Source organism: Uranotaenia lowii, chromosome 2 (genome assembly GCF_029784155.1).
Source record: "Uranotaenia lowii strain MFRU-FL chromosome 2, ASM2978415v1, whole genome shotgun sequence".
Classification (NCBI taxonomy): Eukaryota; Metazoa; Arthropoda; class Insecta; order Diptera; family Culicidae; genus Uranotaenia; species Uranotaenia lowii.
Genome location: NC_073692.1, coordinates 40,654,356 through 40,680,316, shown reverse-complemented (window position 1 = coordinate 40,680,316; position 25,961 = coordinate 40,654,356). Strand labels below are relative to the sequence as shown.

General features: G+C 32.6%; 1 pseudogene; it reads left to right on the top strand.

The window, feature by feature from the left end:
• On the top strand, positions 1-24,600 carry LOC129748390 (ATP-binding cassette sub-family G member 4-like; annotated as a pseudogene).
• The last annotated feature ends 1,361 nt before the right edge of the window (positions 24,601-25,961 follow it).

Here is a 25,961-nt window from a genome sequence, read left to right as displayed (position 1 = left end):
ATACCTATCGAAACAGTCACGAGATGATGCTGCTGTTGCTGTTACGGCTAAAAAACTGTGAATTGAAGCAGCTTTCAAAGTGAAAGTAAATCAAAAATCATTTCCTAAACAAGAGCATAAGGTACAGTACGTTTTGCGCGGAACTGTCTCTTAAAGCTAGCCCTAAACGAGTAAAGGTCGCAATGTGAAATCAGGATATCAGTGCCGAATTTTCAACACTCTCATTCAGCCTTATCAATTCGGGAACAAGCTGTTGACGGAAGAAAAAGTCGCTCATTTGGGGAAAACGTGCTTTTTAATCGAAACGCTGCATTACGCTATTTGGAGTGAATATTGGAAGTTGGCGATTCTTCGAATAAAAAATGCTTAAAGTGAAAGCATTGTGATGTACAAATTTTAATGAGAGAGAAAAATATACATTGACCATCTATTTGGGAGAGCAATATAAGGAAAGGTAAACAAATTATTTTGTTTTTTTATTGAATTATTTAACAATGCATAATCAAATGACAAAAATGACAAAAATGACAAAAATGACAAAAATGACAAAAATGACAAAAATGACAAAAATGACAAAATTGTTCTGAATCAAGAACAGGACCTTTATATTTGTCGCTGTTTTGTCGCTTTGAGTTTCCTTATTCAAGGTTCATGGTTACACCTCACATGAACATGTTTTTTTTTTGTTGTTTAGGGTTACATTTTAACCTATTAAATGGGATGATAATTTCCAAGATTGTTTTAAGTTTAACTCAGCTCCGTTCTATAATTGCAAGTCATATATGTTGGCAAAATCCTAGGCATTACTTATATCTTTAAAAGGTCGTATGTGCATATTGGATTTTTCATATGTCATAATTTTTATTTCATTTTTGAGAAAAAAAAATTAACTTATGGGTATTCTGTTTGCAAATACATGCGACCCGTTGACAATAAAGATATTAGATTTGAACCCATCATAGTCGTGCGTCATTCAAACATGCGCCGGTGAAAGGCGCTTCATAGGAAGATGCCGCTCAGGTGTTGTAAAGGTAATTTGGAAGATCAAGAAAGATACATTCATCTCCCTCTCCAACTTTATTCACTTTGCACGTCAAGCTCTTTTTCTCTTGCTAGCTGATCTCGTCTAGTTTCAATTCAACGATCGTTACGGGTAGTTGCTTATTTCGCTTATAGGCACACACAGTTCGAGTTAGACCTACAAAACGCTGAAACTGGTTTTCCCTCGTTTCCGGCTTGCGATTTGGATAATTGTATAGAGTTGTAGTTGGTAATGTTTGAGCAGCGCCGCGACCGTTAATATTTTGCACATCTTGGTAAATAGATGCTGTAATTTGAATCCGAATGAAGTGTATACGTAACATGACTTACATTGAAGTGAGCCGGTTATCGTGAGTTTGTTACTATAAAATAAAGCCTAGTATTATTTTAAAACTTCGGAAGGTGAGTTTATAAGTTTATCTATTTGATTATTTTCTTTGATGCATTGATTTTAAGTAGATCAATTATTGTTTTTCTCTCGTTAAATTACATAAAATTTAGACAGCACCCTAAACGACAGTACTGTGACAAATAGCTTGTAAACTGATGAGATGTAAAGTCAGTTATACGATTTCAAAGAGAATGAAACCTTTTCGTGAAATTAAATTGCTCAAAAGTGAAATAAACTTCAAATTCTACAAATGCTACAAATACTACAAACTCTACAAATTCTACAGATACTACAAACCCCACAAAACTCAGGATAGTATACAAATTCTACGATTCCTACAAATTGTACAAACTCTAAAAATTCTCCAAACTTCAAGAATCAACCAATTCTGCACATTCTAAAAGAAAAATAATTTCTAGAAAATATTCAAAATTATACAAATTCTACAAAATTTTACAAATTCTAAAAATTCTACAAATTCTACAAATTCTTCAAACTCTACAAATTTCAAAATGTATAAAATTCTACAAATTCTAAAAATTCTACAAATTCTACAAATCTTACAAATTCAACAAATTCTTCAAATTCTACATATTCTACAAATTATAAATATTTTACAAAATCTTAAATTTTACATATTCTAAAAATTCAACAAATTAAAAAAAATCAATAAATTTTAAAATTCTACAAATTCTCCTAATTCTAAAAATTTTACAAATTCTACTTATTCTACAAGTTCTACAAATTCCAAAATTCTACAAATTCTACAACCTCTACAAATTTCACAAATTCTACAAATTTAACAAATTTCACAAATTCTACAAATAGTACAAATTATAAAAATTCTAAAAATTCTGAATATTCTACCAATTCTACAAATTCTTCAACTTCTATAAATTCTACAAATTCTACAAATTCAACAAACTCTACAAATTCAAAAAATTCAACAAATTTTACAAATCTTAAATTCTACAAATTCTAAAAACTCTACAACCTCTACAAATTCCACAAATTCTACCAAAAAAAAAAAATTCTACAAAATTTTCAAATTCCACAAATTCTACAAATTCAAAAATTTTACACATTCTTCAAATTGTACAAATTCTACAAAACCTACAAATTCTACAAATTCTACAAATTCTACAAATTCTACAAATTCTACAAATTCTACAAATTCTACAAAATAAACAATTTCTATAAATTCTACAAATTCTGCAAATTCTACAAATTCAACAAATTCTACAAATTCTACAAATTCAACAAACTCAACAAATTCTACAAATTCTACAAATTCTACAAATTCTACAAATTCTACAAATTCTACAAATTCTACAAATTCTACAAATTCTACAAATTCTACAAATTCTACAAATTCTACAAATTCTACAAATTCTACAAATTCTACAAATTCTATAAATTCTACAAACTCTACAAATTTTAAAAAATTCTACAAACTCTTCAAATTTTACAAATTCTAAAAATTTAATAAAAAGCAAAAAATTATACAAATTCAACAAACTCTACAAATTCTACAAATTCTACAAATTTCACAAATTCTAAAAAATTCTACAAATTCAACAAATTCCACAAATTCTACAAATTCTACAAATTCAACAAATTCTACAAATTCTTTAAATTCAACAATTTCCACAAATTCTACAAATTCTACATTTTTTTTAGATTCAACAAATTCTACATATTTTACAAATTCTACAAATTTTTAAAATTCGACATTTTCCACTAATTCTACATATTGTACAATTTATTCAAATTCTACAAATTTTACAATGGCTACAAATTCTTCAAATTTTACAAATTCTACTAATTCAACAAATTTTGCAAATGTTACAAATTCAACGATTTTTACAAATTCAAAAAAATCAAAAAATTCTACAAATTTTAGAAAGTAAGCAAATTAAAAAAAATCTTCAAAATCTACAAATTCAACACATTCTACAAATTCTACAAATCCTACAAATTCTATAAATTCTATAAATTCTACCAATTCCACAAATTCAACAAATTCTACAAATTCTACAAATTCTACAAATTCGACAAATTCTTCAAATTCTACAAATTCTACAAATTTTACAAATTCCACCAATTTTACAAATTCCACAAATTCAATAAATTCTACTAATTCTACAAACTCTTCAAATTCTACAAATTCTACAAATTCTACAGATTCTACAAATTCCATAAATCCTACAAATTCTTTAAGTTCTTGAAATTTTAAGAATTCTTTAAATTCTACAAATTCTTCAAATTCTTCAAATTCTTCAAATTCTTCAAATTCTACAAATTCTACATACTGTACAAATTTTACAATTTCTATAAATTTAACACATTCTTCAAATTCTACATACTCTTCAATTTCTATCAATTCTACAAATTCTACAAATTCTACAAATTTTACAAATTCTACAAATTCTACAAATTCTACAAACTCTACAAATACTACAAATTTTCCAAACTTTACGAATTCTATAAATTTTACAAACGTCACCAATTCTAAAAGTTTACTAATTCTACAAATTCTACAAATTCTACAAATTCTACAAATTCTGCAAATTCTAGAAATTCTATGTATTCTACATATTCTACAAATTCGACAAATCTTACAAATTCTCAAATTTCTACTAATTTTCAATTTCCGTTAATTATGGGAATTTTAAAAATTCTTCAATTTCTACAAATTTAAAAAATTCTACAAATTTAACAAATTCTTCAAATTCTACATATTCTACAAATTCTACAAATTCTACAAATTATATAAATTCTATAAATTCTACTTTTTCTTAAAACTTAAAACATTCTATGAATTGTACAAATTGTTCGAATTCTACAAATCCTACATATTTTTCGATGTCTACAAATTTATCGAAATCCACAAATTCAACAAAATTTTACCATATTTATTTTTCATTTCCAATTTCTCGAAGTAGGATAATCTTCTCTTGGTTCAAAATGATTGGGTTCACATATTTTTAAAATAAAAAAAAAATCAGTCAAAGCGTAGGTAATAAAAATTAGATCCCTACAACAGTCAAATGTGTCCTCTTTTCATCATCCCTTCACCTAAACCCCAAACCAATAAATTTTTTTTGCTAGGATGCAGAGATAAACTCGGTCCTAAAGCACAAAATTATTCTTTCATGCACTTCTCTCTCTTCAAACCTATCATTTGACAACTAGGACGAGGCCGGCGCCGTTATTGATGTTTAAAGTGAGCATCAGTGTTGAGTGTTGTGAATGTTCAACCAATTCCAGGTTACATTCTTTTGACCTATGAACAAAATTGATGGCATCGGTTTATCACGGAGAAGAAACCATCAAAATTTTGAAATAAAATATGACAAAAATATGATAGTAGGGTAAATGATCTTGAGCGGAACTGAATGGCTAAATTCGACGCAACTCGGAATAGTTGGTCAACCGGTATGGCTTTTGGTTATATCCGAACAAATTTTTTTTCATTTTTTTTTTTTTTTTTCATTTTTTTTTTTTTTTTTTTTTTTTTTTTTTTTTTTTTTAATTGTAAACCTATTTATTAAACACTACAAATTTGATTTTTACAGAGTTGCGATAGTGTATTTTTAAATAAGTGTATTAAAAGATGCTCAAATAATTCCCGAAATGCTTTTCAAATAAGCTTTTATTATTTAGGCGCGCGATTCTTAACAATTGTTTAAACTCATCCAAATTACGATTGCCGTGGTGCTCTAAATTATAACTAATAGTTTCTTCAATCAGCCAAAGTGCTGATTTATAACGAAAGTTTCTTTTGTTGATACTAATAGCAAAGATTATATCTGGTTCAGAAAAAGTTATACCGAGTCTTCGTCTGAGCAAAAGTTTTGTCCAGGTCCATATGGGAATTGAATCTGCACACTGCTTTATAATGTGTGTTGTTGATTCTATATTATTACAGATTTCACAAATTGATGTCTCTGCACCTTGAATTTTATTGGTGAACCGCTTTTCTTTACTGGGAAAAATATCTTTAAAGATTTTAAAAAGAGATGTTTTTACTTGTGTTGATAAAAAGTTACTATTTAAATTTTCTAAAATAATCTCCCATTGAAGGTTAGGGGTATCCTCTTGAGTTTTGCATTTAATATTTAGAGAGTTTATAAAAAAGTGATATAGTTTGTTGCATGTATTTAAATGATTATCTTGTTGTAATTCCTTTGCAACACCAAGCCATTCTTTGAAGTTCCGAGGTAAGGTTTGAGTGTCTGCTTGATCTAGAATAAAATTGTCATGAATTTGAACTCCTTCTTTATTTATAAACAGAACATTTTTCACAAATAAAGCTTTTGCTTTTGAGTCAACATCAACAAGTGCCAAACCACCTTTGCACACTGGAAGATAAAGCTCATTTCTTGGAACCTTAAAAATATAACCTTGCCAAAGAAATTGTCCACTTATTCTTTTAATTGAAGCAATATGTTTGTTTTCGGGAGGAAGAATTTGACAAATATACCACAGCTTTGACAAAATAAATGTATTAAGTATCCATGTTTTATTAAAAATATTCAAGTTTCTTCTGTAATGTGGTGCAAGAGTAAACTGTAATTTTCGTATATAATCGTTATAATTTTTTTCAGTCATTTGTTTTATATTTTGACATATTTCTACTCCTAGTACTTTTAACGTTTTCGTTTCTTTAATTAGCTGTGGGCCTGATGGGCCATTATTGATTCGTAAAAATGATGATTTTGTCAAGTTGAGTTTTATTTTAGAATAAATGCTAAAATAGCTCACTATCTCTAATGCAACATCAAATTCATTATTATTCTTAACGAAAATAGAAATATCATCTGCATAGGCAATAACGTTTATGAAGCTATCGCCTATGAGATGTCCATTGATATTTTCACATAATTTTCTAATCAGTGGTTCAATGTACAGAGAGAATAAAGCCATACTTAACGGACAGCCTTGCCTAACTGAGCTTTGTATTGGGATAGAACTTGTTAAAAATCCATTGAATAAAATTTTGGAACTAGCGTTTTTTGTATAACCTTTTTAAGCATTCTATAAACTGGACTGAAAAATTAAATTTTGATAGGATTGCCCATATAAAATCGTGATCAACACGATCAAATGCCTTTTCAAGATCCAAGTTCAATAGTAATCCCTTCAACAATTTTGATTTATTTGCTTTCACCATCAAATTTCTTATGTTTCTTAAGACATCTACACATGAACGATTCTCGACGCAGGCGGTTTGGTTGGGCCCTATCAACTTACCCATTAATGGCTGTATTCTATTCCATAATATTCTTGTAAAAATTTTACTATCTGAATTTAACATACTTATTGGTCTGTAATTGGATAAGACATGAGGGTCACCTGTTTTGGGAATAAGCGTGATGATGCCTTCATAAAATGATGCTGGATATCCTCCATCTAACAAATAATAATTAAACAAATTTACAAGGTCATTTTTAATGAGATCAAAAAAAATTTCATAAAATCTATAACAAAGGCCATCCGGACCAGGACTGCTACATTTTGATGCTTGTTTGATAACTTTTCTGAGTTCTTCTTCAGTAATAGGCTCGACAAGTTTTCTGTTATCGTTATCATCCAGAAATTTATTCAAGATGCTTAATTCACCGGTGAAATCTACTGATTCTCTGTTCTCTTTTTGAAAAATGTTTTGATAATAATTGAAAATTGTTTGCTTCAATTTCGTTACATCATTTGTTATTTCTCCTCCTATTTTTAATTTAATTGTTTTCCCGTTAGATTGATTAATACTTTTAGTCACTTGAAACATACTTAATTTTTCATCAGCTAGAAGATTTGTAGATTTTATTTTATAATTTGTCATGTTCATTCTCCTCATTTCGATATTCATCAACTGTGTTTTGACAATGCTCATTTCTGATGAGACATTTTCATTTTTGTTTTGTTTATCACATAATTCGCTTAAACATTGATAGTAAAAACTTTTAGTATCTTGAATTTCTTTATACATTTGAAAACTTGCGGTTTTGAAAAATTGCCTAATTTTTTGTTTAACGATTGTATTCCACCAAAAATTTAAATCCGTGTAAGATGATCTAGATTTCAGGTTTGTATATATTTCTTTGAATTTCTCTATAATTGTTTCATTATATAGCAAGTTTGAGTTAATTTTCCAATAACCTCGCCCAAGAAAATTCATTTGCATTGAATCTGTCACCCGGTACTTAAGCTTCACCCCATGGTGATCAGAAAAACATAGCGGAATAGTTTGAATATCAAGCACTAAATCACAAAATTTCCTTGACCCATACAATCTATCTAAGCGCGATTTCGAGTTACCACGAAAAAATGTAAAGCATTTATTTTTTCCTTTTTTAAATTGCTCAATATCAAGCAGATTCAATGAAGTAACTAAGTCCTTCAATCCGAATGAAAAATTCTTGACCGAACCATTCGAATCATCTGGCAACAATATGCAGTTAAAATCTCCAACTAAAACGTTCTCCTTTCCAGAAATCAAATGAGGCAAAATTTCGCATGTGAAAAGGTTGTCTCTTTCCTTCTTGAAGTTATTCCCGGAATGAGCATAGATATTGATGAAGTTAGTTAATCCTACGGTTATTGATAAAATCCTTCCATTAGGGTGCATTAAAACGTTTTCATACTCAATATTTTTTCTCAAGAGGATACCCGTACCCTTACCATCAGTACTTAAATTGATAAATGATTTATGTGTATTTATAAAACAAAAATTTTCAAATGCGACCTCTTGTAAGAATACAATATCAGCATCACAATTCCAGATAAGATCTCGCAATAACATCTTCTTCACCATTGAATTTAATGCATTCAAATTTGTTGTTACTAAATTACGAACCAACGACATAATGAAATAAGTGGAGGATAAACAATTGCAACCCAAAGTCAATTAAACAACGATAAATCGAACACAATTTGAGCATTTCTTAATACACTTACCATCTTATGCACTCTTTTTCATCGTAGCTGCTCTCTCTCGGGTTCGACGTCCAATGATTTCGATTGGGCTTGATTCCGGAATCGCCGCAGCCGCTGCAACCGATGTTGTTTTGCTCGTCTGCTTTTTCTTCTTAGTTTCTTTTTCTGACGCTGAGCTGGGATTGGATATAGTCCGCTTGATTTTTTTTTTTTTTTTGTTTCGATTATAGTCGTTTTACCATCTTTATGGCATTCGCGACTTTATCAACGTTGCAGTTGGCGGATCGTTATTGAAAAACTATCCGGTACAACTGTGTTCGATGTTTACTCTTGGGCTCGAACTCACGGACATCGGCTCAGGAGACAATAGACTTGCCAACTGAGCTATATCACAAGCCCATAGTCCGCTTGAGGTTCACCTTCTCCGAGTCCATTTCGTCGTCACCGTCGTCGTCTTCGTCGTCATCGTCGTCAACGTCAACTCCGTCATCGTTTTCGTGTTCATCATCGTCTTCGGCGCTGCTCACCACTTCAACCGATGGTGCCGATTTTGTGGCAACTGATGATGTGAGCTCAATCTCACCGAGGGAAGTGAGTTGCATCGGGGCTTCACGCTGTGGTCTAATTTGAGATTTAATCGGTAATGTTGTCATGTTCGCAGCGATATTGCCGATGTTCGGAGTAACTCCGATCGTCGCGTTCTTCAGAACTTGGCTGAACGATGGTGGTTCGGTTGATTTTTGCGCACTGGTACCGTTTTCTCCTACTTTAAGGCTTGCAAGTTTGGGACACTCGGCCTTTAGGTGGCCCTCGCACTTGCAAAAAAAGCATCGGTTTTTTAATCCTTCGTAAAACAATCTTACTTTAAAGTGCGCGATGAAGATATTTGGAGGGAGCTCCTTGGTGACCTCCATATGTATCCCTCGGATGCCGCTGAACACGGGGAAGCCCGAGTTCGCCGCAAACTTCTCACGAACTTGTTGCCGAATCGTTCCAAATTGCCCCAACACCGCAGCGATCTCCTTATCATCGATTTCGGGCGGCAAGTTAAAAATCCGCACATACCGAAAAATACTGCTAGCCACCTCCAGTCTAACCGTAATCTTGGTCCCATCTTGGTAGAGGAATGGATATTCGGCGTCCATTTTGCTCGTAAAGCTATTGAAATTTACTTCATCCAGAAACTTCAGGAAGAAGCAACGCTCGTTTTCGTCCTTATACAATGAATGGACAGCTGAAGCCTTTATCGCCAACTTATTCCCAACGAAATCGAAGACGTCCAAGTAAGCCGGCGGCTTAGCGGATGCACCGAAAGCAATTTTGATTGTATTTTTCCGCGTTCTTTCCATCTCGGAAGACTTCGAAATGGATTCCGTTCAAGTTGAAGGAAGATAAAAAATGATCTCACTGACTAGAGAAAAGACAAATCACGTGTGATCGCATCGACGTCCGAGCGTGAACTGGTTCAGCGGTTACATCTTGGTTTCTGCTTTCTTATGATGATTTTTTGAATATTTTAGAGTAAATCCTAATAACTCTAGAGCTGTTTTACTGAAGTAAGAATTCTGATCTTGAGCGGAACCACGCTGATCTTCAGCGGAACTAAAATATGATCTTGAGCGGAACCATTTTCTTCTGTCAACAACTTTAATAGCTCTTATTCCTAATTCTTGTGTAACTTTGAAAACTTCAATTAAATTTCATCATTGAAGATTTTAAATTTTAAAAATTAATGTTTTTACGTGAAAAAAAGAAACTTAACGTTCCAAAGCTGTTCTCAAAATATCCGTTCAAATTTATTTCTTGCTTAAAAAAAGTCCAATTTTCCCTTTGATGCACTGTATTCTATTTTGAAAGAATCGATTCTCTAAACTCAAATTTTAGTTTTCTCAATCTCAAAAATTGAATTCGTTAGTACATTTGATTGATTTTTTGGATGTGCGTGTTTAGGATCATACTGCCCCGAACAACTTTTGAAGGTAACGACCAAGTTAGTAATACAAAAGAAAATGCCTTGAATTACAGATTTGGCAAAAAAAACTGTACATTGCTCTAAATCAATGTTTTTGAGAAAAAACTCTTAGATTTTTTAATCCATATTCCCTAAATTCCTTTAATTTTTTTGGAAATTCGTGATAAATTGGGTCATTTTCATATTTTAGTTGGGAAAAAACAGTTTACGTTGGAAATCTTTTCATAGTTTTCTAATTCAAAGTAAAAAACCTTAATTTTCTATTGACCAAAAAAATTATAATTATGGAAATCCATTCGGAACTAAAAAAAATCTGTAAAATCTGTAAATATTTCAAAATTTCGTGTTCTGTGACACAGATGCTGTGATAAAAGTTTCCTCAAAATTTTGTGAAATAACAGATTTTACTGTGATTTCGACAACCTTGCTGTAAGCAACTTATTCATAGAATAAAGTTCATAACAAATTCCAGTTTCTTATGAATCACGTTAACATCTATTTATTTTAAAAATTTATGGAAACAATAATTATTCATCTCAATTAATAAAACAATTATTTCTCAAACCGATTTCCAGTTCGAGCTCAAGTGTAAAGTCAAACACAAGGGAATCGGATAGGTTTTCAACACCAGACCACCAATTGAATCGTGAAGTATTATAAAATAGCTAACCCGGTGTGCATTGCTACACTTTGTAAAACTGAAAGAATGTGTATAAAAAACAATTTAAATTATTGTTTATTAGATAGTATACAGTACCGTTCATAATTGTATAGAAATTTGAAGCACGCGCAGTGTCACATCGACTTTGAACTTCCATAACTTTTTACTCTAATGATATTTTTGGATCGAATTTTTTGCGTTAGATAGATCAACTATCACACTATTATATCACAAAATTTGAGCTTTCTGGAGTTCGTGTGGCCTGAGAAACAGTAAATCTACGAAAATCGGACTTTTCGGACTTTTTTTATTCAAACTGCAATATCTCTGAAACTACGCTACATTTTTTATTGAATTTTTGCACAGTGATTGTTGAAATATGAAGCTAGCATGTCTGAAGTTTTCGAGAAGTTCTATCGATGATATCAAAAGTTACGCGAGGTGCAATATTTCAGGCATGAACATAGAAATGCGATTTCTATAGAATTTTGGACGATTCATGAGAACAATATCGTTTCCACCACCAATCAGACAAAAAATGTCTGGCAAAAGCAATGAAGAAAAGAAAAAAAATGGAATAAATTATTCATTTGTGTTTTCAAATCAGAATCCCACGATTTTGTTTTGATTTTTCGGTTGAATTAAACAGAGAATATGATTTTCCTATGGAAACATTCGTCCAAAATTATATAGAAATCACATTTCTATATCCATGCCTGAAATATTGCACCTCGCGTAACTTTCGATCTCATCAATAGAACTTTTCGAAAATTTCAGACATGCTAGCTTTATATTTCAACAATCACTTTGCAAAATTTCAATAAAAAATGTAGCGTAGTTTCAGAGATATTCCATTTTGAATGAGAAAAGTCCAAAAAGTCCGATTTTCGTAGAATTACTGTTTCTCAGGCCACACAAACTCCAGAAAGCTCAAATTTTGTGATATAATAGTGTGATAGTTGATCTATCTAACACAAAAAACTTGATCAAAAAATATCATCAGAGAAAAAAGTTATGGAAGTTCAAAGTCGAAGTGGCAGTGCGCTTGCCTACAATTTCTATACAATTATGAACGGTACTGTATCTGTGGTATATCGTTTTAAATTGGAATGTGAACATCTAAAACAATCTCTTTAAAAGAAAGCTACTTCATAAAGTACGAATAGTAATGGCAATGAAAATTGATTCTTATTCTGAAATAATGACTAAACTTTATTGGCTTCATTAGTTCTCGAATTATGCCAAAAATATGTATGAAAGCTTTTCTTCTCCTTTTCGTCGTGCCTCCGAAAGAAAGATTAAAAAACACTTTTCTTGAACACCAGTAAATTAAACTTTTTGTGTGCCTTGTTTGGTACGCTGTGACACCAATTAATTAGTTTTTGTTCAATTCGAACTTAATTATACATTTTTTCTTTCCCTATAGCTGATAGAATAAGAAATATACAAATGTGCTGCATACATTCAGGGGTAAAAACTGCGTGTGAGACATTAGACATAAGGCAGCGCACCTAGCGGTTTATTTCGGAAGCTAGTAGTTCCGCTCAAGATCAAAGATGGTTCCACTCAAGATCATATTTTACTTTTAGAAACTACGCTATTAATTGATATTCTGATGGAAAACTTGATACAAAAACCCGAATAATGCTTTTTTATGAGTTTTTCTACCATTTTAATCATTGAGAATCAGTTTACAACGATCAAGGGTGATATAAATTGACGTTCAAATGACTTTGAATTAGATTGATGAAAATTGCAGCAGAAATGCGTATGTTTTTAAATCTCCTAATAACATTATTTCAGTTAATAAATTTTAGCAAAAATGTCAATGCTTGTGTTCAAGCCAAGCTTGAAAATCAAGATCGTCCTAACAATAAAAATATTTTGCGCCCACCCTAATTCTCGACATATGCGCACCACCCTATTCAACGGCAATCGACGAGAACCTGCGTGTGTATGCGTGAAAGAAAACGACCGTTGGCTTCTGCCTGCTGTATGAATACACACACACAGACACCCCGTACGAGAACGAGTGAACGATGTCGCCATTTTTTGAATTTTGAATTCAGTTCCGTTTTAGACTTCCGCTTGCGAGCACCTTATGAAAGTTCCGAAGTTATATTCCTCCATATGTTTTTCCAAGAAAAATCCAAGTTGTGTAAATAGTGTACATATTGTAAATATAAGTTAAGAGAACAATCTAGTATTATTATTTAAGTGAATAGCAAATTCCTTGCACTTCCGGCAAATTGTGTTTTCGGACTTCGAATCAGTTCCCAACGCGAGCAATTTACAGTCCACGGCTCCGACAGCTTGTATGAAAAGATCTTGAAAAAGTGTTTTTTCAACAATTTGGTAAGATTCATAAACAATCATTGCCTAGAACTTGAAAAACGTAAATGGTTCCGCTCAAGATCATTTACCCTATCTTGACAAAAAAATTACGAAGCTCTGAGAAAAACATGAAAATTAATTAAAAATTAAATTACGGAATTATGATAAAATAGTTTTGTTGATTATAAGAGTCGTTCTGGATTCGAACCTCAGTAGGCAACTGACTTGCCAACTGAGCTACATACATATATGACAAGCCCAAAGTTATGTCTTAGTTTTGTCATGTTTAATCATTATTTTATCATGTTTTTATCACATACTTCACAATTTTGTCAAATTTTTCTTATATTTTTGCAAAGAGCTACAAGTATCAAGATAGTCGGGCTGTTGTTTTTTCGTACAAATAGTTGGCGTCACCTACACAATGTTCATGGTGCTGCAGCCCTGCGAGATGGGATCCAAGCTTTGCAGCTTTCCTCACAAGCATTGCAGCTTTGCATTCAAGCTTTGAGTGGAAGCACATCATCACACTAACACTTAGGAAATCAAGCGTAACTAATTCACTCACACAATTGTTATGTTTATATTGTTTACAACAATGCAATATGCGCTGGTGCATGTGTGTGCGTGAAAAAAGTTCAAACTCAAGCTTGGATCTCAACCCATCAACCCTCATTTGACGCCAGAATTCAGTGGAAGCCGATAGCGTCAAAGTTTTTCCATATTTTTGCCACAGTTTTGTTAATTTTTGATTGCTTTATTTTGTCTTATTTTTATAACATTGATTATATTTTTGAATATTTTTTTTTCAGTGCTTTTTTTTAAATTTTTACTTTTTTTTGTTCAATTTTTGTTAGACAGTCTTTTGTCATGTACTTTATGAGCCCTTCCACTCCATGCCAATATTGTGGGGGGTTCATTCGATTTTCAGTATTTTTCAGCATTTTGAAGTTAGGTGGGAGCCGCCATGTTGGATTTCAAGATGGCGTCACTGAATTGACTTCTACGTATTGAGCCTTTCCACCAAATACCCATATTATGGGGGTTTCATGTGTTTTTCAGCTTCCAGCATTTAAAGTTAAACGGAAGCTGCCATATTGGATTTGGAGATGGCATCGGGCAACGAATTTCAACATCGATCTGATCAGCTCGATAATTTGTTCAATGAGAAGCGGTTTTTCGCGTGAATTGGAAACTCGCTTCGCGCTCACTGTGTCCTGATGAGAATGAGAAATTATTAAGCTTTGTAGGGAGACTCCAAGTCGTTCAAGTCATCTGTCTTTGCAACAATCCACACAATTTATCTTTCTATCTGAGCACTGGTTTATCTCATTTGAACTCACAATTAGTCTTTTTTTTCCGCACAATTGGGCACAATTTATCACAACTTCAGTCATTGAATAACTGCACAACTTGCGTGATCATTGGCGTATCTTCTCTCTTCATCTCAATCCCCCGAAAATTCTGTGTTCTCTCGAGAGAATCTCCTTGAATTCGGCGTGAAGCTTCTTTATGTGAAGCACTATGGAAATATAACCGAAATCAACTTTTCTCTCACATTTCTCACAGTTATGTCATGAAAAGAACAGAACGACGAAAGATTGCATTGATAGATTTATGATATTGGATTTCCGGCTTGTCACCGAGATTGTTTGTTATCTGAGGTTATCGAAGGTGCCTCGTAATGCAGTGAGGTTTTGATTTTGCGCCGAACTGGATCAGTTCACTTGCGATATCTTGCATCGTTTTCACATTCCGATTGCTTCCGAAATGCTTAAATAGGTTATTAATGTTGTAAAATTCTTTCCATAATTAGAAGCATTATTAAAAATTGCCGTCGAAAAACTTAAACCTACTGTTTTCAGATATTTTGAAAAAAAAATGCAATATTTGAAGAATGTTTAGACAGACAGACAGACATCGTGTAAACAAACAATTTCGATTCAACTCACCTGAGCAAACGTAGGTTCGAGGATATTTTTTGTATCGAATTAGAAGATGATTGTTTCAAATTATGCTTGTGCCAAAGGCCGGTTCTAACCTTTTATTTTCGTTTGGTCTCGTATTCGAAAAAAATGTTAATATTGCCATGAATTGTGAAACAAATTTATTTCCTAATGTTTTCCGTTTCTGCAAGGTCCATTAATGTTCACATTGTTTAGATTTGATCAAATTCGACTTGTAGTGTGCTCATACGTAGTGTGTTCCATAACTCTCTTCATATGAAGTAAATTTCCAGTTCGATTCAGTTCATACAAACTTAGCTATATCTGAATGAGTAAATTTTAATTTAATACAAACTTTGAAATGTAGTATTTTTTCTCTTTTTTAGATACCATTAAAATGCACAACGCAGCAGACGTCATCATACCGCTTATTAAGCAAAAGAGCTCTCTACCCGACTCAACCGTCCTATCATTCGAAAATCTTTCCTATAAAATTCATCAGCATGGCTCCAAACGGAAGCAACTACTCAAAGACCTATCCGGGTGCTTCCGTTCCGGAAGACTAGCCGCCATCATCGGACCCTCCGGAGCCGGAAAGTCCAGTTTACTGAATGTTCTTAGCGGTTTTAAGTTTGTGAAATTTAATTACATATGTTCCAATTTGTTTATCGAAATTCAAATTTTACATACTTCCAGGAGTAAAGGTGTCGATGGACAAATTCTCATAAATAACGAATCGTTGGGAAGAAATCGTTTCCGGCAGCTAGTAGCATACAATACTCAGAGTGCAGCTCTACTTCCAAACATAACCGTTAGGGAGACTTTGAAATACGCGGCCGATCTCAAGCTTCCTCCGAGCGTAACAACCGAACAGAAGAGCAAGATTGTTGATGAAATCACGGCACTTTTGGGACTGGAGAAATGTGCCAACAATCAGGCTCGAGTGCTTTCCGGTGGAGAACGGAAGCGGCTTTCGATTGGCGAGGATCTGGTGGCCAATCCCAAGATTATGTTCTTCGATGAGCCGACCAGTGGGCTGGATAGTGAATCTTCCTACCAGGTGATAGCCCACATGAAGGAACTGGCCCGGCAGGGTCGATGCGTAATAAGTGTGATTCATCAACCGAGTTCGGACCTGTTGGAGCTGTTTGACGATATATACTTGGTGGGCGGATGGAAATTGTTTGTATCGGGGGTCGTTGGACGATATGATACCAACTTTTGCCGAAAACGGCTTCATCTGTCCCAAGTTTTACAATCGGGCTGATTTTGGTATGAATGATTTGTGAGAAAAATAAGAAAATTCTATTATGATTTTTTTTAGCTATCAAAGTTGCATCACAGGCAAACGCTGAACCCGATGTTATGTTTAAATTATGTAAATACATGGAAGCGCAGCAGAATAATAACAAAGAAAAAGGTGAGCAAATTTATTTAAAAAAAAAACCAACAGAGTTAACGAATTTTGCATGAAATCTTTTTTGATGAAATCATTATTTTTGAAGCTTACTGTAGAATGGATGAAGAAATTATTTCAATTTCAACTGTTCAAAGATCAAGATTTCTAAATAACACTGACGATAAATAGATATTTGTTAAATTTAATAATCTAACTAGGAATTCAAGCAAACTCTGATTATTTTAAAACTTATTTTAGTTCATTTTTCACATCTTTGAGCTCCCTCATCTGAACGAGTGTGCCAATTACACTGTCGTAAGATAAATTGGTCGTAACTTAATCCACCTGTAGTGAACACAGATTTTTTTCTTAATTGTATCATAGCTTTTTAACTGATAACGTACAGCCCTTTATCTGACAGAAGCAGTTTGTTTTTGACTCCGCAACGGCTTCTTCTGTTTTTTTTTATGAGTTTACACCTATCTTACCTTGGCACGACGGTCAATGCTACGAAGAGGTCCCACTGTTTTGGCTACATCCCGAACTGAGGTCTTTTTTCTGCTGGACAGTGGTCCAAACCCAGAAAAGCTGGCAAAAAGTCGATTTTTTAAGCGGTCAAGATTATCTATCCATATATTTCACCGTGTTCCGGCACTTTCAGGCTACACGAAACCATGAAGATGAAAGTCATAAGTTTACTCGTTTAAGAGTTCTCAAAGAAATGCTAAGGAAAGTCTGAATTTTGTTGAAAAATTACACAAAAATTAGTTTACGTTGAATAAGAGGATTATAATAAAATCATAATTTTTTTTGCTTCACAGTAATAATTTTAATATTTTTGCTAGGCCTTCTTTACACCCATTTGAAAGAACATTTTAAGATAAAGTTGATCATTTTTAAAATGTTATTTATTCACAAAAATGATAAAATTTTCAAATTTTCGAACTTGAACTAGAGATTAAAAAAAAAACTCCACAAAACTCCACTCAAATTTTATGTGGGAAAATTTCTGAACTACAACAAATTGTTAATTAGGCTGCCTAATTTTTGCCATTTTTGGAAAACGGTTTCGAACAGTAGAAGCACTTTTACTTGAAATTTGACTTCTGAATGAATAATCATTTCGATCACGAACTAGATTGATTTCTAATTGGATCTCATAATTCAGTTTTATCGAGAATTCATTCAAAAACATCCCTATAATCTTTTGAAGCATTGGCAATGTTAATTTCTTTCTATTTTCAATTATAAGTTTTCCAAAATTATCAGGAATAACTGTCAAAATACGGTTAAATCTCGGTTTCTCAAATATTCTACTGGTTTGGATCTAATCATAGAACCTATTTGCTGATAAAATTTTATGAAAACTTATTGGAACATGAAAAAAAAAACATTAAAAATTTTTGGAAAAAAATTTTTTTCTTACGTTTATTTCAAAATTTTGATAAATATTAGCGAATATTAATAAATCTTACATAAAATATTTATATTGATTAGTGAAATATAGTACAGTTGATGAAAAATTGAAAAAATAATCAGCACCATATCGGGAAATTATGTAATGAATTGATTAAACTTTGTTTTTGTTATATTTGAGTGGATTTTACCGTCAATGAACCTTTCTAAGGTATGAGACATTTTGCAGCAAACTTTTGAAAAATTTAAACACTGGAACCACTAACTGAGCTTTTAATATTTTTCAATTTCTTCCGGTAAAGTTTGACAAAAAAAAATTTTTTTGGGTAATTCCCAAGCAACCAAAAGTCCCATAAAACAGATACAAAAACGCATACTCAGCCCATCATTGATATGAAGTACGATCTAATCAGCTCTAAATTAAAGTTCTTATCGATACTTCCAAGTTTTAAAACAAGTCTTAGTGATCTTTTATTCAGCTTCCAGCGGCCACTTAATTCAGCTTCCTAAAAATCGCAAAATAAGCAAAAAATCTCTCTCTTCCTCAACTGCACCCTTAGCATCGGTTTATGTCACCTTCTATTGATTATTTTGTATGTTTTGTACATGGTGCCGCCATGATGCCACGCGCCGGATTTCAAACTCGACAAATTGCTCAATTGCATGTTTTTTTAAATTTCCTACATATATCGCATCAGAATGGTCACTCAATTACTAAAATACTTATTGAAAACACTTGCCCGGCTTGGGGATCGAACCCCGACCTTCGTGGTGAGAATCGAACACGCTACCACGAGACCACGCCTATATGTTTTTCTAACTGAAACAAAAACTCAAAATGGTGATTTGTTGTTGAAAGCACATCAATGCACTTTTTGTGACTTACCAAATTCCGTTTTGAGCACTTTTGTGCCCTTTATGAGACTTAAGTCCCGTACAACGTACATATCAATCACTTTTTCAGCTTTTTAGTTCATTAATGAGTACATATAGTTCACTCAAGGAAATCGGGCAGTTGATTCTTTTTGTCAGCCAATGTGTATCTTTCAATGCCATCATTCAAGTAAATTTGTGACTTTAGGTTGCTTGGGATATGGAAAAAATAAGTTATATTCAGTGAAAATATAATTATTGAACAATTTCATTAAGTTTCAGAAGCAAAAATTGTGAAAACATACTTTTGGTCAGGTTTTTATTTGAAAATTTAACCACTGTCTGGCGTATGCATGCATGACTTTTTGGTCCAAATTTTTGTCCACTGGACTCGATTTCTGCCCTGTTTTTTGTCCACTTAGCAGATTTCCTCTCCATACTTTCGAATCAGATTTCAGAACCCTTACTTACTTCTTTCATTCTCGCCAAGTGACTCAGCAAAATGCTGGGTACACCATTTGTGCACGATATTTCTGCGCTTTTTCGGAAAAATGTTTCTCGTTTTCACGAAAATTAAGAAAACTGGAGCTCAAGATACACAGAGTTTTAAGTTGAACTATGAACAACAACACACAGTGAAATTTGGCTTTTATGACCAGGCCGTGCGAAGGACCCACCCATGCTAATTAAAATGCCAAAACACACAATAAATAAGTAAATGAATTTCTATCATTATTTTCTTATTCATATTTATCACACAAACTTAATAAACTAATGATCACATCAAAAAAAATTGCCAAATAAAATCACAATGAAAGTTTCAAATCAATGGTAATTTTGGTAAGTCGTTGATAACTTTATGCTCTTTACTCTGAACTAAAAATTTGCAAAAGAATTTCTAAGCAGTCTAGTTTTCAAATAACCTAATTAATATATTTTTCAAAACACAGATTTAAAAAAACAAATCTGAATTCTAAAATAATTGTCAGATCAGGTTAAAAATAATCCATCATAAATTGTTAGGAACTTTTTTTGTAATTGTTATTCATTATTCATCTTGATTTACATTGCTTCTTGATTGAAAGTTCCCACGGTTGTTTTTTTAATTAATGAAAAATAAAATCGCAATTTTAAAGGTGTATTTTTATTTAGATCGGAAAAATAATTTTAGAACCTGAACAAAATATGAAGATGATAAGATGAATTTTTTGGCATTTAAAACTTTTTTTTCTCTATGAACACTTCTTACCATTATAATAACTTATTTATAGAATCTAATTGCAGCTTTTCGGTGCTTATGTTTTAATTATTGATTTGGTAGATTTTAATCCTGGATGGACTAAGTCGAATTGGGGGTCATTTTTGAATTTTTCAAACCCTGCGGTCTTAAAAGCTTCGTTTAATCCAAAAATTATCCATGATTTTTTGCAGAATTTTTAGGTAACGTTTACATGAGTAAATTTGAACTTTTAGGTATGTATGGGAAAATAGAATATTTTGTACTGAAAAATCAACATCATTTTTTATTTCTTTTGTGGAACCGAGCCTGCTTATAGTTTTTGTGCCAATTAAGAAATTTTCCGCTGAACAACTTTGTCGAATACCATAACTTTGTATCTTTTCAGACAAAAAAATTATTAGCTGTTTAATAGGTATATGTCTTTTGGCATTGATAAACAAGAAATTCAATTGACACCAGTGCTGGGTGCCTAGCGAAATATTGCAAGACGTGGGGAACAAGCAGTGGTGTCAATTGAATTCATGGTTTATCAATCCAAAAAGACATACACCTGTTAATGAGCTAATAACTTTTTTGTCTAAAAAGATACGAAGTTATGATATTCGACATAGTTGTTCAACGTAGAATTCTCTTGAAGGAATTTATAAATTGGCACCAAAACCATGAGCAGGCTCTTTCACAGAAGAAACAAAAATAATGTTTATTTTTCAGTACAAAATAATCAATTTCCCATACAAACCTAAAAGTTCAAATTTACTCATGTAAACGTTACTTAAAAAATCTTCAAAAAATCATGTATAAGTTTTGGACCAAAACGAAGCTTTTTAGACCCCCGGGTTTGAAAATTTCAAAAATGACCTCAAATCGACTCAGTCTAGTCCTGAACTTGAGCCTTTTGTTAATTTGAGCAATCACATTTTGTTTTTATTATATGGATTTTCAAAATGTATCAGTTTCACGTTAAACCAATCGTTGGTAACTGATAAACTATCAAATCTAAGTTCAAGATGAAATATGATTCTGATTTGGTTTATTATACTTTATATAATATTTTCATGATGATGATGCATGATCTAAAAGTAAAATTCAACAGTTTTTTTTTCAAAATTTTGAATGATATCATAAAAATTATTTATGAAATCACTACAGAAAGCTAAAATAACTTGGTTTCTTTCACAAATTTGATAGAATCTGCAAGACGATTAAATTCGTGCTTTAAAAAGTATCTTAAATTCAAAACGATTAAAAACTTCTTTAAAAAATCGGTAAATGAGTCATAAAATTTAAACATTTACAATTTTTTTTCACAGAACTCAAAATTACTTGAAGTCTTGATAAAAGATGATGATAAATTTAAACTTATAATTTTAGAATGTAATGTTTTTGTTTTCAAATTTTGTCGAAAAGTGCAGAACTTCCTTTAAAGTTTTTACCTATTTTAAAAAGTTATTTAAATAACAAAAGTTGATAGGAAAATTGCTTATTAGATTCAGGGCACTCGAATTATTCAAAATTTCTTTTCAAATTCATTTTCATTACACCTCGCAAAATTCAAAACAAAACCCAGATCCAGACAGATTAAACACAACATAAATTTGAATGTAAAAAGCAAGACACACATCTTCATTGTAATTGTAATGGCCACCCACTTAAAGAATCGAAACATTTGCAAAAAAGTCTTAGATGATTTATGCGAATCCAGAAGGTCAGAGTCCAAATTTTTGCCAAATCTGATTACGGGAAGAAGTTGAACTGAATCTTATTGTATTCTGAAGAAGCATATAAAACGTTTTTTTTTTTAAGAAATACTTCTATCTTTACGAATCGATTGCTTATTTATGTTAATTTTAATAAAAATTCAATTAAGACTAACGTTTCACCTGAGGGCTGCAACTCGATTGGACCTAAAACAGAAAATTTATTGTGGTCCAAAGATTGTATGGTCGCAAATTGTCGTTTAACACGCAATGAGAACAATTTATTCATTATGTTTTATATATTTGTGGCTAAAATACGATCTTTAAACGGCAATAACGTTTATGTTTTAAGTCGAATCAGGTTGCAGTTTTCAAAAAAAAATTGAAAGAAAAGATTAAAACTTTAATAAAATTAACATTCATTTCATTTGTGGGGAAAATAGTATTCGATGAAAAATCAGTTTTTTATGCTTCTTCAGAGCACAATAATGTCGCAGAATCCCTTTAGCACTTGAGATTTAGAGCGACACCTTTCCGTTATCAGATTAAGCAAAAATTTGGGCTATGGCCTTCTGATGATTCCCTCAAATCATATTAGTCCTTTTTGCAAGATTTTTATTAAGACGTTTATCAATCCTGACAAAAATTTTACCACTAGAAAAACAAACCTTACAAATCAAGAGGCTGTGATTGGTTTCTCGGTACGACAACTAGAGGCGATGAAATAATTTAAAACAGCCCGATTCTAACTGGTACAAGCTTTAGTAAATGAACTTATCGAAAATAACTAAGGTAAGGTGGCCAAAATTTTTTCAGCACATATTCAGGCCGGACAAATCTGGACTATTTTATCTTATAACCTGGCAACATTCGGGCAATTGTTTTCAAAATTGACAACTGATAGTCCGGGCAATATCTGGGCAAATTTTGACGACACCCAGAATTTACTGAACAAAAATAAAAAAAAATTCGAAGAATAATTGTTTCATCAAAACTTAACAGAAGATTTTAAATCGCTGTATATACTTCCTTTCATGATTATTTTAGAAAAACTTGTTCAAAAGTGTTTGTTGAGGATGCAAATATAAAAAAATTTAGCATCACAATTTGTTTTTTTGTTGATTGATTTGGAAAATAGTGTGACTAAATCCAGGCAAAATCTGGCCAAAATCCGGGCTTTTTCAATGAAATCCGGGCACCCGGGCTGGACCGGACTTTTCCCAAATTTTGCATTTAATATCCGGGTAAACCGGAAAATGACGAGCAGTCTGGCAACCTTAAAATAAGGTATCCATCATCATTGGGTCACATTTTTGGAAAAATATGTCCCTAAAATCATATTTCAATTGGATATGTAGAATATTCACAATTCAAAAACTTTTTGTACATTTTTTTTTAAATATAGAAGTGTGATAAAAAGTTAACCTTTGTTTTACAGAAAATTCTAAAAAAAAAACACTATCCTTTCACAAGTTAGAATTGTCCTTGGAGTTTTAAATTCAAAGTAGCCGTGAACTGTTTTTAATTCAGTAAATTTGTGAACAGTACAGTATATCTTGCTAAAAATTGAGATTTAGATTCAATCAAACAGTCGGAATTAAACATTTTTTGCTTCCACAAAAAAGTTCAAAAGTTATGATAGTGATATTGAATATGTTTAGCTCTGACCTCAGATTTTTTTTTATCTTTTCCTCAACAGACTGTCAACCGAACGACTTGAGGCTGAACCCTGGGGAAACATCCCATTCCCAGTATCCCATCTCTCAGTGGAGACAATTCCTGATACTGACCCGTAGAACGGCCCTTGGAACGGTACGAAACTTTGTCCTCTCGGTGTTACGATTCCTTGGGCACGTATTCTTCGGATTCGTGGTTGGCAGCATCTACTACAACATAGGGGATGACGGAGCTTATGCTATCTCAAACATCTCGATGCTGATGGTCGTAATGCAGTTCATAGTGTTTGCCAATGCCATGACTGTCATTCTAGTGTGTAAGTATTCCAAATTTAATCCAAAAATCCCTCAAGTAAATTTTTGACATGATTACAGATCCCCTGGAGATGAGCGTCTTTGTGCGGGAGTACAAGAGCAACTGCTACTCGATAGGTGCTTACTTTTTCTCGAAAATCGTGGCCGATTTCCCGCCGATGCTGGTCGGGGTAACCATATTCCAGATGCTGGTGTACTACATTTCCGGTCAACCGTTGGACCTGACCCGGCTAGGAATGTTCTGGGTGATGTCCTTCTTCCTAGGTTGGTTCTCCCAAGTTTTCGGAATGGTCGGAGGAAGTGTGTTCCCCATCGATATCTGTCCGTTTATGGTTCCTGTTACGCTGATTCCGCAGATTCTGTTCAGTGGATTCTTCATTCGATACGATGAGCTACCGGATATCTACAAGCCACTGACCTATCTTTCTCCGTTCCGATATGCATTCGATGGTATGTCCCTAGCTTTGTACGGAAATGGCCGGCAGGATTTGGGCTGCAGTGAGCTGTTTTGCTACTATAGGAAATCGAAAAAGTTGCTGGAGCTTTTGGATATGGAGGAGAGCACCTATTGGATCGATGTTGTTGGAATAACCGTTATTGTGTTGGTACTACATGTGGTGCTGTTCGTGAGTTTGCGATCGAAAGTTCGGTAGCAAATTATGCTGAACGAATCTGTCAATTGGTGGAAATAAATTTCAATGAATATGACCTTTACTCCCATCATAATTTTTAAAAAGAACTCCTTGAAAAATAGACACTTTTTGTACTTTCAGAAATTCGAAGAGACAAGTTCTAGACAACATCATTGCATGTTAAAATTATCTTCGTAACGACATAGTCATACTGAAGGATATTCTATGGTTTTTCTAAGCAAATCCTCAAAAGATATTTCAATCTATTAAATGCATAACCGCATATACACTACATTCTCCTTCGCCTCTTCTGGACTGCCCCAAATTTGTATGGAAAATTTCAAGCTTGTGAAATGCTATGCGCTGCAGGCTTAAATTGATCTTAGGTCTAGTACAAGGTCTCATGCCAAATTTGGACCAGATCGGATCACGGAAGGGGGGAATATAAAAATCCAGTTTTTTCCAGACTTAAAAAATGGAGTAACTTTTTTTACTAATAATGAGTTGAATATCTCCCTGAAAAAAGTTACCCCATTTTTTAAGTTTAATATCTTTTGTGGCTTAACTCGAATCGAAATGCAGTCTTCGCATGAAATATTTGTCATAGTTTAGGCTTTAAGAAAACCCGAAACCCCTTCCCGTGCTCCGATCTGGCTCAAATTTGGCATGAGACCTTGTAATAGGCCTAGGATCAATTTCAGCCTGCAGCGCATAACTTTTTCAAATGTGGGGTCATTTGGGGCACACTACCCCACTCTTAAGTGATACAATATTTAATGATTCGATACCTTTTTCCATTGCAATTTTCCATTTTATTTCTAAATATTTTTCAATCATGCTCACATATTGAAGCTGTTCAAGTGCAGTTTTTTTAAATGAATTATAAAAATACAGCAACGATGAACGTTCGGTAACTTTAATGAAGAAATCACATTTATGTTTACAAAGTTTGCCAACATAGTGATAAGTACCTTTCGTTTATTTTGTTTCAAGGCTCAAAGAAGATTCAAACTTTATATTAATATCTCAGATTCAGACTTCATATCCAAATTACGTTTAATATTCATAATCCGAATTTAACATCCGCACTCCTTAGTTCTACAATTTTGTTATCATTAATGTATTTCGTAATAAATATAGGTTTAAGGCAAAGATTTGAGAATTGCTATTTCATGCTACAGGATTATTTTTGGTTTCAAATTATTGATCCAGTTTCGAGAGTACAAGAAATATTTTAGCAACTTGAACTTGCAAGCAAAACTAAATCCAATTTAAATATAAAAACTTAAGTTAGGTTTTCATGTTATATTCCCCAACGTTAGTATTTTAAAAATAATAGAATTGGACCTCTATCTTCAGAATTCGATTTGACGTGTCTTCATGAATAATATGTACATGTCAGATATGATTCAATAACTAGGATCAAATCGCA